Below are 13,344 nucleotides of genomic sequence, written 5' to 3'. Positions count from 1 at the left end.
GTGCACTGCAACACCACCCCGTGAATATGTCATGCCACACTTGTCTTTGCACGGGTTATATTGCCCCATCTAACGTGCCTTCCTCGATGCCTATGTTATAACGCACAGTGCTATGCCATACATATTACAATCTGGGATCCATCTCTTTGTCACAGTGCATATGCAACGTTACACTCCCCAGCACATATTTTATATTACAACTTTAGAGACTAGTTAGGTTACACAACACTGCCCTGTGCATGTTACACTCCAAGGCGCATATCGCATAGCACGCGCTAGTGCCTGTGTTATCTCGCGCTCTCCAATGAATCTGTCATTGCGCACAATGTATTGCATATTATATTTCACGCCCGGTTCATCTTATATCACACTTTTTGGTGCATAGTTTATACCATACACTATATCTAGTTTTCATTTTCAATCGTGCTCTCAGGACTATGTTCTATATAACACTGTGTTCACCTACCCTTTTCACGGGCATTACATTTTGCGATAGGGGGTGGAGGGTCAGGGGGTGTTTCTGCCAAGTGAGCCCGGAGTCACAGTCACAAACGTCCTCTTCTTCCTGAATAAAAGTGAGAATATGCTGCATACTTGTTCATATTTTAAGTAGTTCGCACAGACACACGTTTTAAAAACAATAAAGTTCCTAATACCCACCTTCTCTGAACAGTTAGCTTGCTGCCCCATCCCCCTCCTCCCTATCCTCTGTTGTGTGAATCCATGGACTAGCCTTCTCCCTCCTGCCATGCATGGTCTGATGTGCTGCCACTGCCCTCAATTTAGTATGATGTACCAGTCCACTCCTCCTGCCCTCCATTGCCCAATTCTATGCCCCGTCATTGACCTCCTGCTTAAACTCTGTGCTTAGCTTGCTGTGCCTATTCTCCTTCCCCCTGCCCTCCGATGTCTTTGTGCATGCCCCTGCTCCATCCTTTTTGCCCAACATGTTCCATGGACCTGCCACTCCTATCTACTCTAAGTGTTCTGTTGAGCTGCCACTCCCCTTCCACCTGCCTAGCATTGTCAGATGACTGTAACCTGTCCCTGCCACCTCCACCCTGCCTGTCCACATGCCATGCCCCTATCCTCTTCCTCCTGTCCTACATGGTCCATTGTACTGCAAAACCCTTCTGCCCTCCCTGGTCTGTTGTGCTGCAACTGCTCCTCCTGCCTGCCACGTGCGGTCTGTTGTGAGGCCCCTTCCCCTGAACTTTCTTGTCTGTGCACAGGTCCTGGCCCTCCCTTCTATCCTCCATCGTCCTTTGTGCATGCCCCTGCACTCTCCTTCTTGCCCACCATAGCCATTGTGCTGCCACTAACCCTCCCACTTGCCATGCATGGTCTTCTGTGCTGCCATGGCCCCTCCCAACTTCTCTGTGTGGTCAGTTAGCTGCCCCTGACCCCCTCCCACCTTCCCTCCATGGTCTGTGTGTATTCCATCACAGTCTCACTGTTGCTCTTCATGGTGTGTCTTGCTTCTAGTGCCCATCCTGCCTGACCTCCATGGCTATCTTGCTGCTCCTGCCCTGCCCCCTTGCCCCCAGCCCTCTGTTTACATGTGCAGACCCCTACTCCCTCCCTCCTGGCTTGTCTGTTCCATTGTAATGCCCCTGATCCGTCCCTCCTGCCTTTTATGGTCTGTTATGCTGGAGCTTTCTCTCTTGTCTGTCCATTATGGTCAGCTAGCTACCATTGCCTCTTGCCCCTCTGTTCTCTGTTGTCCATGTGCATGGTCCTGTCCCCTCCCTCTTGCTTTCTATGGATTGTTGTGCTGCACTCCCGTCCCGCATGCCCTGTGTGGTGCATTGTGCTGCTGCAAACCCTGATGCCTGCCCTGCAGGGTCAGTTTGGTGCACCTCTCCATGTCCCTCCTGTCCTCTGTTATCCAAGTCCATGTCCCTACCCCATTTCCTTCCATGATCCAATGTACCATACTTGCGAACATTTTGAACTTGGTAAGAGGGAGATTTTGAAAAAAAACTGGGGTATTGATTTCCCCTTTGAGTTACATTGAAAAAGAGGAGATTGTAGACAGGAGACAGATCAAATAAAGCCCATTTGAGCTTAAAAACATTGGACGTTTCCTGGCTGAATCGGGTCTGTTGGCATGTATGGTTGTACTACCATTGCCTCTTCCTTCTGGCCACAATGGTCTATTACATTGCCACAGCCTCTCTTGCAAGTCCTGTATTGTTGGTTTGTTGCCCCTGCCCCCCTTTCCACTGCCCTCCATAGTCTGTTGTGCTGCCACGGCCCTTCCTGCCTATTCAGTGTGGTTAAATTGTTGCCTTTGCACCCTCCTACCTGCCTTCAATTTTCAGAGTCCGTGCCCCTGGCCTTTGCCTCTCAACAGTATCCTAATGAACAACTAGATTGCTAACATTCTATATTTATTACAAAAGTGTGGAACACCTGACGTCATCTTGATGTAATCAAAACTGTAATACCTAGAGCATTTCCTTTAGAAATTACATATATGAGAGCGTCTTATTGGCATCAAAATTATGGTTAGTGCTCTAAAAGACTAAAATAGGGACATATTTTCTGAGTTTTCAAATAGCGACAAAGCACTTTTAAATTATTTGTTATCTTTATGTTTTTTTATCCAGTTTACCACTTGATTAAATGTTGCACTTAGGGGAGAGGATGTGGTGTTACTTCCAGAACTGCAGACTTTGCAACTGGGGAACCAGGTTGGAGTTTCTGCTTCAGCTCGACATTCTGTGATTCTGGTCAAATCACTTAGTCTCCCCATGTCTACAACCAAAATGAATTTGTTCTTGTGTGATGTAACCAATGCTCATGTAAAGCACTCCAATACCTGACAAGTCTGCACTATATAACACTGCAAAAGCACAAAATAATAAGTGTTTTGCACACTTCTGTCATTGGGCTATATTTGGGCTACATCTGGGTGATTTTGGGCTACATTTGGGCTCTTTTGTCTCCGGTGGCCATCTTGGGAGATTTATTTGTTATGAAGTTTCCTAATTTCCTCATGTACTGCAGTCTCCTCAGTAGGAAATGCTTTCAGTTTTTTACTTTGATTCCATCATGAAGGTATTCAGATATGTCACACATTTGCCATAAATTCTGAATGTTAGCACTCTAGTTGCTCATTAGATCACTGTAGTAAAACTACCGTTCACCATGGAAGTCTGCTCCTGGTATTAAAAGTGCATGTTTCAGTCTGCATGTCAGAATGTTTTAATGAAATAGAAGAGGATTTGAGAAGTCACTCAAAATGTGCCCTCATTTTCTTTCTTCAGCATTAATCATAATTTATATGGCAAAATGAACCCCCTCATTGTGTTGCTTTTTAAATTAAATGTTTTAAGTGTTACCAGTTTATTCTAATCAAGATGGCTTCAGGTGTGCCATACTTTTGTCATAATGAAGACAGTAAGCGCTCTAGTTGTTTTTAAGAACACTCTGGGACATACTGTCATTGGGCTATACTTGGGCTACATCTGGGTGATATTTGGGCTACATTTGGGCTCTTTTGTCTCTGGTGGCCATCTTGGGAGACTTATTTGTTATGAAGTTTCCTAATTTCCTCATTTACTGCAGTCTCCTCAGTAGGAAATACTTTCAGTTTTTTACTTTGCTTCCATCAAGAAGGCATTCAGATGTGTCACACATTTGCCATAAATTCAGAATGTTAGCACTCTTTTTGCTCATTAGATCACTGTAGTAAAGCTACTGCTCACCAGGGAAAACTGCTGCTGGTATTGAAAGTGCATGTTTCAGTCTGCATGTCAGAATTTTTTAATGAAATAGAAGAGGATTTGAGAAGTCACTCAAAATGTGCCCTAATTTTTATTTCTGCAGCACTAATCATACTTTTTATGGAAAAATGAACCCCCTCATTTTGTTCCTTTTTAAATTAAATGTTTTAAGAGTTACCACTTTAATCCAAGCAAGATGGCTTCAGGTGTGCCATACGTTTATCATAAGTAGGACTGTTAGCGCTCTAGTTGTTCTTTGGAACACTCTGGGAAGCTGCAGTAGAACACAAAGGAATCAACTGACAGTCTCTGCCCTTGTTGGATGTACATGTTTTACTGAGAATGTCAGACTTCATTCTCACATGACTGAGAAAGATAATGTGAATTTACAGAAAATAAGCTCTCAGTTTAGTTTATAGATCACCTTCCAAACCTCTGTGGGAAAATCTGAGAAAATATTTTTCTCTCAATCATGATATCCCAGCAGAAGGCTTTTTCACATGGTGAAATCACCTTAGAACATACCACAATTCCTAAAATGAGTATGGTACCATCAACAAATGATTTATAATGTAACTAAAGTCTTAAAACCTTCTATTAACTGCAATGCTTTTTAATGAGGTGCTATCATATATATTGGTCCCAAGATGGCTGCCAACACTTCTTGGATGAAGTGCTGACAGCCAATCAGATCTCAGGATGAGATGTGTGGTTAGGCTCCGCCCACATTTATATATGATTTTACTTTTGATTTTCTCAGGAACTACTGAACAGATTGACACCAGACCTGCAAAAGGCACTTCCCTGACCTGAGGACTACCTCTCTGCCAAATTTCAAGTAATTTTGTTCAGCCGTTCGGGCTGTACCTTCGACTAAAGGTCCTATGGAAAAATGCATGGGGAAAACGTGTTTTGGGACCCCCCTTTTTTCTCGGCCCCCGCTTGACGAATCACCCCGAGACTTTCAGGGTAGGAGCGGAGCGGAACGCCCCACCTATTTTGAAAATCTTGCGACCATTCGTCAAGCGGCGCCAAATTTATTCCAAATAGAATGTTGCGGATTTCCTATGGAAACACGGTCCTAACTATAACTATCTACTGGCGACCGCCATTAGAATATATATATATATATATATATTCACTGAAAAAACCAAAGGTTTCAGGGGCATTATAGTTAGGAATTGGAATTTAAAAAACCTTAGAAATTCACTAAAAAAGACATAGGTTTCAGGGGCATTATAGTTAGCTGGACATTTCCCTCGTACAAATCCCTAGAAATTCTCCGTTATAGTTAGTTCAGCTAACTATAACTCGCGCCCCCGCAATGCACTGCTGATGACGTCACATATTACATCACTCATGACATGGTCAGTGACATCACTGATGACATCACTGATGACATCTCAATGTCCTGCTAACTATAACGCCCCTGAAACCTATGTTTTTTTTAGTGAATATCTAAGGTTTTTTAAATGCCAATTCCTAACTATAACGCCACTGAAACCTTTGGTTTTTTCAGTGAATTTCAAAGGTTTTTTAAATGCCAATTCCTAAATTTAACGTGCATGAAACCTATGGTTTTTACAGTGAATTTCAAAGGTTTTTTAAATGCTAATTCCTATCTATAACTTATCTCTGAAGATATCATGTTTAATGATTTTGATTGGATTTCTATATTTTTCAAATTCAGTGTGTCAATTTCATTAATTATCTTTTTTTTTAAATACTTTTTTATCACCATTTTTTAAACTTATTTTTTCAACTAATTCTTTTAAAAATTAAAAAATGTTATTTGAACTTAATGGGTTTTACAAACATATTTTTCAAAATTTTATTTAACTATATCTTCAAAACTGTATTATATATATATTTTTCAATGTTTTTGGATCCGCGCACCCTACGGGCACCGTTCTCGATCCCTACGTCATAGCATCCGAGCATGGTACGAGTTGGGTACGTGTTTAGTGCGCGATCGCAATGTGACAGGTACCGCGACTCCCAGCCTATACGCGACACGTTCGATGTACATAACGCGACGTTTACGCGCTTCCGCGATGCGTCATCTGCGTCTATAATGCGGTGGGTGCGCGGATCCCGCGAAATATTTAACATTTAAAAAAACATATATATATGTATTTCATGTGAATATTAATTGAAGACAAACTCTAAACTAGTCTTAAAACTAATATATTTTTACATCTAATCCTAGATTTCTTTCTAATTGCATTTCGCGGATGCACGCTGGGTGCGTGCTTCGTAAGCGCAGGGTGCGTGGATCCGATGTGACCTGCAAAAAAAGAGATTTGATTAGTTCATTACACTTCCTCTTCTAACTATTGAAAGACCCCACCCATTTCAATCATTCTTCTTTGACCTTCTTTAGAGCACCATCTCTTTGGAGAGAAGAAGATTTTTTAGACTAAGTTTACACTTAGCTCTAACTTTTTTCAACCAAAAATGGCTTCAGGGCAGCAGGCATCAACTGCATCACCTCATACTCCTGAGGATGAATTTTTGCCGGAGGCACCACCCAATAAACGTTTTTCTTCAGTGGTGTGGACATGTTTTACTTTTCCCGAGGGGCAGAATAAGACCAATGCCACCTTGGTCACGTGCAAGATTTGCAAAAGAGTCCTATCGAGAGGGGATCCTAACAAGAAATACTCTTGCGGCACGGCAAGTATGATGAAGCACATGAGGACCCTTCATCCGAACAATCTTGCACAAGAAGAGTGCCGACGGATAAGAAACACTCCTGCTCCTGCGCCATCCACCTCATCGCAGCCGAGCACATCAAGAGTGCATCCATCAGCCCAAACCTTGGACATCCGTCCTCAATTTCAATTTTTAAAAGTGCTCTGCACCAACTGCAATAAGACTTTGTGCTATGGTGAGCAGTCGATCGATCTGATCTGATCTGCTGCCGGCAAGAAAGTCACATTTGCTAGGTTTTTCTTTTTTTTTTTTATTGTTCCCTGAAGTTCATTGTTTGGTTTCTCCTGTTTTGTTTTTGTTTTCTTTTTTTTGCAGAAAAACCAAAAAAAATTAAAAATTGTTCAGAAAACCCCCCAAAAAATATAAAAGAAGAAAAAAAAAAGTTCTTGTAAGAACAAACTTTCCTGGTTTAAAAAAAGAGCTACATTTCTTTGTTAGTGTTAGTTTAGATGAATGTATGTGTAGTATGTAATTGACTGAATGAATGCATTAGTAGCGTATGGTGAATGTTTAAGTGCAGAACTATGTGGAAGTGCTGCAGCATCTCACAGTAACCTCTTTAACTGCAGTGTGCTGTAGTACTTCCGAAGCACAGGGATGCAACATATGTACATAAATATGTTGCAAATCTATGCTTCTCTCTGCACGGCTGCTTAAACTGCAGCCATGTGGTGACACAGGCACCCTTGCACCATAGTGAAAGGATATCTGTGTCACGTGCTGTTTGTTTTTCTGCAGGAAGACACACCTTCCTGCACAAAAACAATGAGAAAATGCATTTTTCTTCTTCAATGTATGCTGAACATTTCAGCATGCATTGAAGATATAAAAATGTGGAGAAATTAAAACAATTCTCCTTGTTGTGCTTTCCTACACCAATTTTAGAATGGTGCAGCATTCACACACATATCGAGATTTATGATTTCTGATAAATCTAGACATGTGTATTGTTCTATGAGTATTAAATGCAATCATGCACAACAACACTTATAAAACACCCTTTCAACAGAAAGTGGTGTGCATGATGAGGTTATATTTACATGGAGTATAAAAAGTGCACAGAGTGCCTTTTTATCTCTTTGTAAATATAAAAAAGTATCTTGCACAATAACTATGTTACAAAAAGTGACATATTTCCATTTTTAAATTTCCTTGCGAATGATAGAAGGTAAGCACAGAGTTTTGTCTGCAAAGATGTTCAAAGAAGAATGATTGAAATGATTGCGCTCCTTCAACAGCTAAAAAGGTGAAATATTATGAACCCCTTAAATCTCTTTTTTTGCAGGTCACATGATATCTGATTATGGTCAGATTTCAAGAGTGTTTTAAGAAACGTGTTTCAACTTTGTAGCTTCTTGCAGGCCTCTTCATTCTGCATATTGAGACTTAGTTAAACTTACCTTCACAGTAATAGGAATAAAAAATGGTATACATTTTTTTCTGTTTTTCATTCAAATATAAATTCATATAAATTGCTTATTTTAAAATTTGGATCTGTGAAAGAAAAGGAAAAAAAAATTATAACATGTAATAATACATTTTATACAACACAATTTCCACAAAGTAATTTTTTTGCCTTTTTTGCTGTTCTCAGAATATATTACATTTCAGTAAAAATTGTGATTTAAATCGTACTCATCAACTCTCAAAGATTGTTAAAAAAAAAACAACATGCCATTCTCAAAATACAAATCACAGAAATATAAAATGCACACAGCTAACAAAATATTTTAACTTTAACGTACAAAAACTGTAAGTGATGTCGCTATAAAATATTCTAAAACTAACGGAACTGGGGGTCTTACGATAAACAAATATATATAAAAATATATATATCTGCATGTATCAAAAGCTACCAGTTTTTACGAGTACATAGGAATTGCTCCAATTGATGGGTATCCAAGCTCTGCTCAAGGGTCCTTTCTCTTGTTTCTCTATTTTCTCCTTATGATATTCTGTTTTTTCACTCCTGGTTTTGGTAGCTTTTGATACATGCAGATATATATATTTTTATATATATTTGTTTACCGTAAGACCCCCAGTTCCGTTAGTTTTTGATATTGTAGGACTTGGGGAATAGAACTGTGGTAGGTCGTTAAACTTTTTTCCCTTAGACCCTATTGCATACTGGTTGTTTGGGCTATAAAATATTCACCAACTCTAAAGTTGAATTTTTGGAGGATGCACCACGCCCACAACGTTTTCCTTCAGTGATGTGGAAATTTTCTACTTTTCTCGAGGGGCAAACAAAGACCAATACCACCTTTCTCATGCACAAGATTTTCCAAAGAATTCTGTTACGAGGGGATCCTAACAAAAAATACTCATGCGGCACAGCAAGTATGATGAAACACCTAAGGACCCTTCATCCAAACAATCTTGCACGAGAAGAGTGCAAACAGATGAGAAACACTCCTGTTCTGTATCTGTAAAAAAGAATCACAAATAAATGTATATTAATAACTTTCAAAATTATACTATTCCATTACTGTACAAACACATTTTATATAACTACTGACTAAGAAACTATGTCCCTGAACCACAAGTGTGACGATGGTTAAAAGACTACATGCATAGTGCATACTACTTTGAAGCAGTTCATGCCCTAAAGCCTACCTCACTAAAACTCTACATGCTAACTGACTAAATGATTGCAGTACTATAAGGAGACACACTCGGTGAGTGACAGGGTGTTTGCTACAAGAGTATGAATACTAACTAGGAAATTGAAGGTGTGAAACACAACTGTGTAGGTGATTAGAGGACTGCATCCATACTGCATAGGCATTTAAAGCAGTCCATGTGCTAAGGCCTGGCTCACTGCATGACTACTTGGGTACTGACTGAATGATTAGAGTACAGCAAGGAGAGTGCCTAGGTGAATTTATAAGTGCTAGGCTTTTCGCACAGGGAATGGATTAGTACTTGGTACTGAATGGGTCACTAGAGGAGTGCAAAGGCAGTGACAAGATGTTTGCTGGACTGTATGGATACTGACTAGGAAATTGAAAGTGTGAAAGACAAGTGTCTAGGTGGTTAGAAGACTGCATGCATAGTGCATAGGGGTTTCAAGCAGTCCATGTGCTAAGGCCTGGCTCAGTGCATGAATACTTAGGCACTGACTGAATGATTAGAGTACTGCAAAGATAATATCTTGGTGAATTTATAAGTGTTTGAGTTTTCGCACAGTGAATGGATTAGTACATGATGCTGAATGGGTCACTAGAAGACTGCAAAGGGAGTGACAGGGTGTTTCCTGGAAGTGTATGGATACTGACTAGGGAATTGAAGGTGTGAAAGACAATTGTGTAGGTGGTTAGAGGACTGCATGCATAGTGGATAGGGGTTTGAAGCAGTCCATATACTAAGGCCTGGGTCACTGGATGAGTACTTGAGTACTGACTGAATGATTAGAGTACTGCAAGGAGAGTGCCTGGGTGAATTTATTAGGGTTTGGCGCAGTGAATGGATTAGTACATGATGCTGAATGGATCACTAGAGGAGTGCAACGGGAGTGACAGGGTGTTTGCTGGAAGTGAATGGATACTGACTGGGGAATTGAAGGTGTGAAAGACAAGTGTGTAGGTGGTTAGAGGACTGCATGCATAGTGGATAGGGGTTTGAAGAAGTCCATGTGCTAACACCTGGCTCGGTGCATGAATACTTAGGCAGTGACTGAATCAGTACTGGAAAGAGAGTGTCTTGGTGAATTTATAAGTGTTTGGGTTTTGGCACAGTGAATGGATTAGTACATGCTGTTGAATGGGTCTCTAGAGGACTGCAAAGGGAGTGACAGGGTGTTTCCTGGAAGTGTATGGATACTGACTAGGGAATTGAAGGTGTAAAAGACAAGTGTATAGTATGTTAGAACACAACATGCATACTGCATAGACATTTGAAGCAATCTATTTGGTACTTAGAAACTGACTAAATAATCAGACTACTTCTAGGACAGTGCTTAGGTAAAACTTTTACATTTTCAGTTCTGCCACAGTGAACAGAATAGTACATGGTACTGCACCTTAGTGTCAAACCCTGACTCATTTTATCAATGCATAAGCAAAGACTAGCTTCTAATGCTACTAAAACTTGACAACATGACAGGTTTTAAAAGAGTTATCTGCTAAAAAATACACGATGTTACCAAATGCTTCTCTCACAGTGGTTCCCAAATGCACACAGACTCACAGTGTGATTCTAGACAACAACCACTATACCTAGGAGTTTACCAAAAATCATTCACTACTGTGGAAGTGGTAAGGGAACCGCACACAATCTTCATGTTTCAGGACTGCACTTTTGTGTCAAAGCCTGACTCATTTAATCAAAGCATAAGCAAAGACTGGCTTCTAATGCTACTAAAACTTGACAACATGACCGGTTTTAAAACAGTTATCTGTCAGTAAATACACAATGTTACCAAATGCTTCTCTCACAATCCTTTCCCAAATGCACACAGACTCACAGTGTGATTTTATGTTTAAAATATTTTATTCATTTGAATCAGCCCGACACTCCAAGCTCATACAACGCAACACAAAGTCAGCAAATGAAGAGAGGCAGGAGTCTTGATTAACACAACATTTGTTACCAACAGCCGCCACCACCCCAAAACCCCAACACCCCCAGCACCCCCCGACTCCCCCCCACCCACCCCACCCACTGTCCAGTGCGCCATGAACCTACAGTCCCCTTCGCAAAGGCACAGGTAAGTGCTGAGAGAGATCTTGTCTATCTCACTGGTCGGGCACTAGCGGGCTCGTAAGCCTCAGGAGGCGAAGGTACCTCGGACACGTGAGCTCCCTGAACTCTGTGAGTAGCAGGGAGCGGAAAGGTTGCCACAAGTCGTCAAATTCCATTACCTCCCCAGCCGCCACCAAAGACAACTTCTCCATTCCCAGCACATGCCAAAGACGGTGGAGCCAGCCTATCAACGTGGGTACCGTGTCTGTACGCCAATATATCAGAATGTTCTGCACCGCAGATCCAAGTGCAATGGCGATCTGCCTGCCCCGTCTGGACCTGAGGGGATACATGAGGTTGTTTGGGAGTCCTAGCAAGGTATACGCCGGGAAGCGAGGGAGCTCTATGTCGAAATGGGAGTCGATTTCATCCAGCACTTCCTTCCAATAGCCAGTTAATAAAGGACAGTCCCAGAGAATGTGCGTGAGCGTGCCCCGTTGTCCGCACCCTCGCCAGCAAGTGTCCGGCTTACTATGATCAAACTCATGAATCCGCTCAGGCGTATAATACCAGTAGGTAGACACCTTAGTAAAGGTGTCAGTGAGGCCCATATGATACGCTGAATGTCGCGCCCTGTAGGATATGCGTTCCCAGTCTTTGGGGCTCAAGACCCTCCCAAGCTCCCGTTCCCATCGTGACCTCCCAGGATTGTGGAAGTGTGTCGGAGGCAATTGCAAAAACTTATACAGGTCAGAGATGAGTTTCGAGTCCGACGTACGGGACAACAGCCATCTCTCACACGGTGAGAGCCGCCTGTCCGCCACATCCCTGACCTGTGGCTGAAGGGCCCAATGCCGGACCTGCATATAGCGGTGTCTCTCTGCTTCGGGAAGGGAAAATTCCAACCGGAATTGCGTGAACGGGATGACACCCTCGGGGCCATACAGGTGACATAAGGCCCTGCACCCCGCCCGTCGCCAATGTGTAAAGGCTCCCTTCTCCATCCCAGGGGTGAAGGCAGGATTATCTACCAGCGGCGAGAGCGGCGACGGAAAAGTGGTAAGCTCATATCTAAGATAGGTCGCATCCCAGACCCGCAGAGGTACCCTAGTGACAAAAGAGGCGTAAAGATTCTTAGGCCGGTGGGACCGGTGTAGGAACGGTATCTCCTGCAAAGGCCGCCCTGCCACCGCCTGGTCTTGGAAAAGCCAGTGCTTATCCGACTCCCACCTGCACCATTCAACCAAATACCTCAATTGCGTCGCTTGAAAGTATTTACGGAAATCCGGAATACCTAGACCTCCGGCTTCAGGAGACATGAGGGAGAGGGCCCTGCGCAACCTAGGCTTTTTCCCTTGCCAGACAAAACGGGCCACGTCCGACTGCAGTTGCTGTATCCACCCCTTAGGCGGCGGCAGCGGCAGAGCCCGAAATAGATAGAGCACTTGTGGCAAAATCGTCATCTTAACGGCGGCGATCCGACCCAACCAGGCCAGAGTGCCGCGGTTCCAGCGGCCCAGCTCACTCTTAATCTTGGCGCCCAAAGCCGAGTAATTGGCGAGGACCATGGCCGGCAGCGTGGGGGCAATTAGAATTCCCAAGTACGGTATCGCTTCTGAGGACCAGAGCAGCGGGAACCTGTTCTGCAGATACGCCTTGGTAGCAGGCGCCAGGGAGATATCCAAAGCCACCGATTTCCCCATATTGACTTTAAAGCCCGAGACCGCGCCGAACGCTGCCAATTCCTCCATGCAGGCCGGAAGTGATGTCCGGGGGGCAGCCAACGTGAAGACAACATCGTCCGCGTAGAGACTCACCGCGTGGGTGAATCCCCCCATCCGTATCCCCTCCACTGCCGGTCGCGTCCGCACTCTTTGCGCAAACGGCTCCATGTAAAGGGCAAAAAGCAAGGACGAAAGTGGACAGCCCTGCCTGGTGCCTCGCTCTATGGGAAAGGCTGCGGAGGTGTAGCCATTCACTCGGATTACTGCCGAGGGTCCCTTATAGCAATTGAGGACCATAGTGCGAAACCGTTCCCCAATACCCGCCTTCATCAGCACTTGCTCCAAGAAGGGCCAGTGCACTCGATCAAACGCCTTTTCCGCGTCCACCGTGAGCATCATCCTCTCCCCCGGGATCCTGGAAGCCTTTTCCAGCAGGTGGACCACCCGCTTTGTATTATCCACCGTCTGCCGCCCCGGAACAAAACCCGCCT

Source organism: Triturus cristatus, chromosome 8 (assembly GCF_964204655.1).
Source record: "Triturus cristatus chromosome 8, aTriCri1.1, whole genome shotgun sequence".
Taxonomy (NCBI): Eukaryota; Metazoa; Chordata; class Amphibia; order Caudata; family Salamandridae; genus Triturus; species Triturus cristatus.
Note: the sequence above shows the minus strand (reverse complement) of the source record.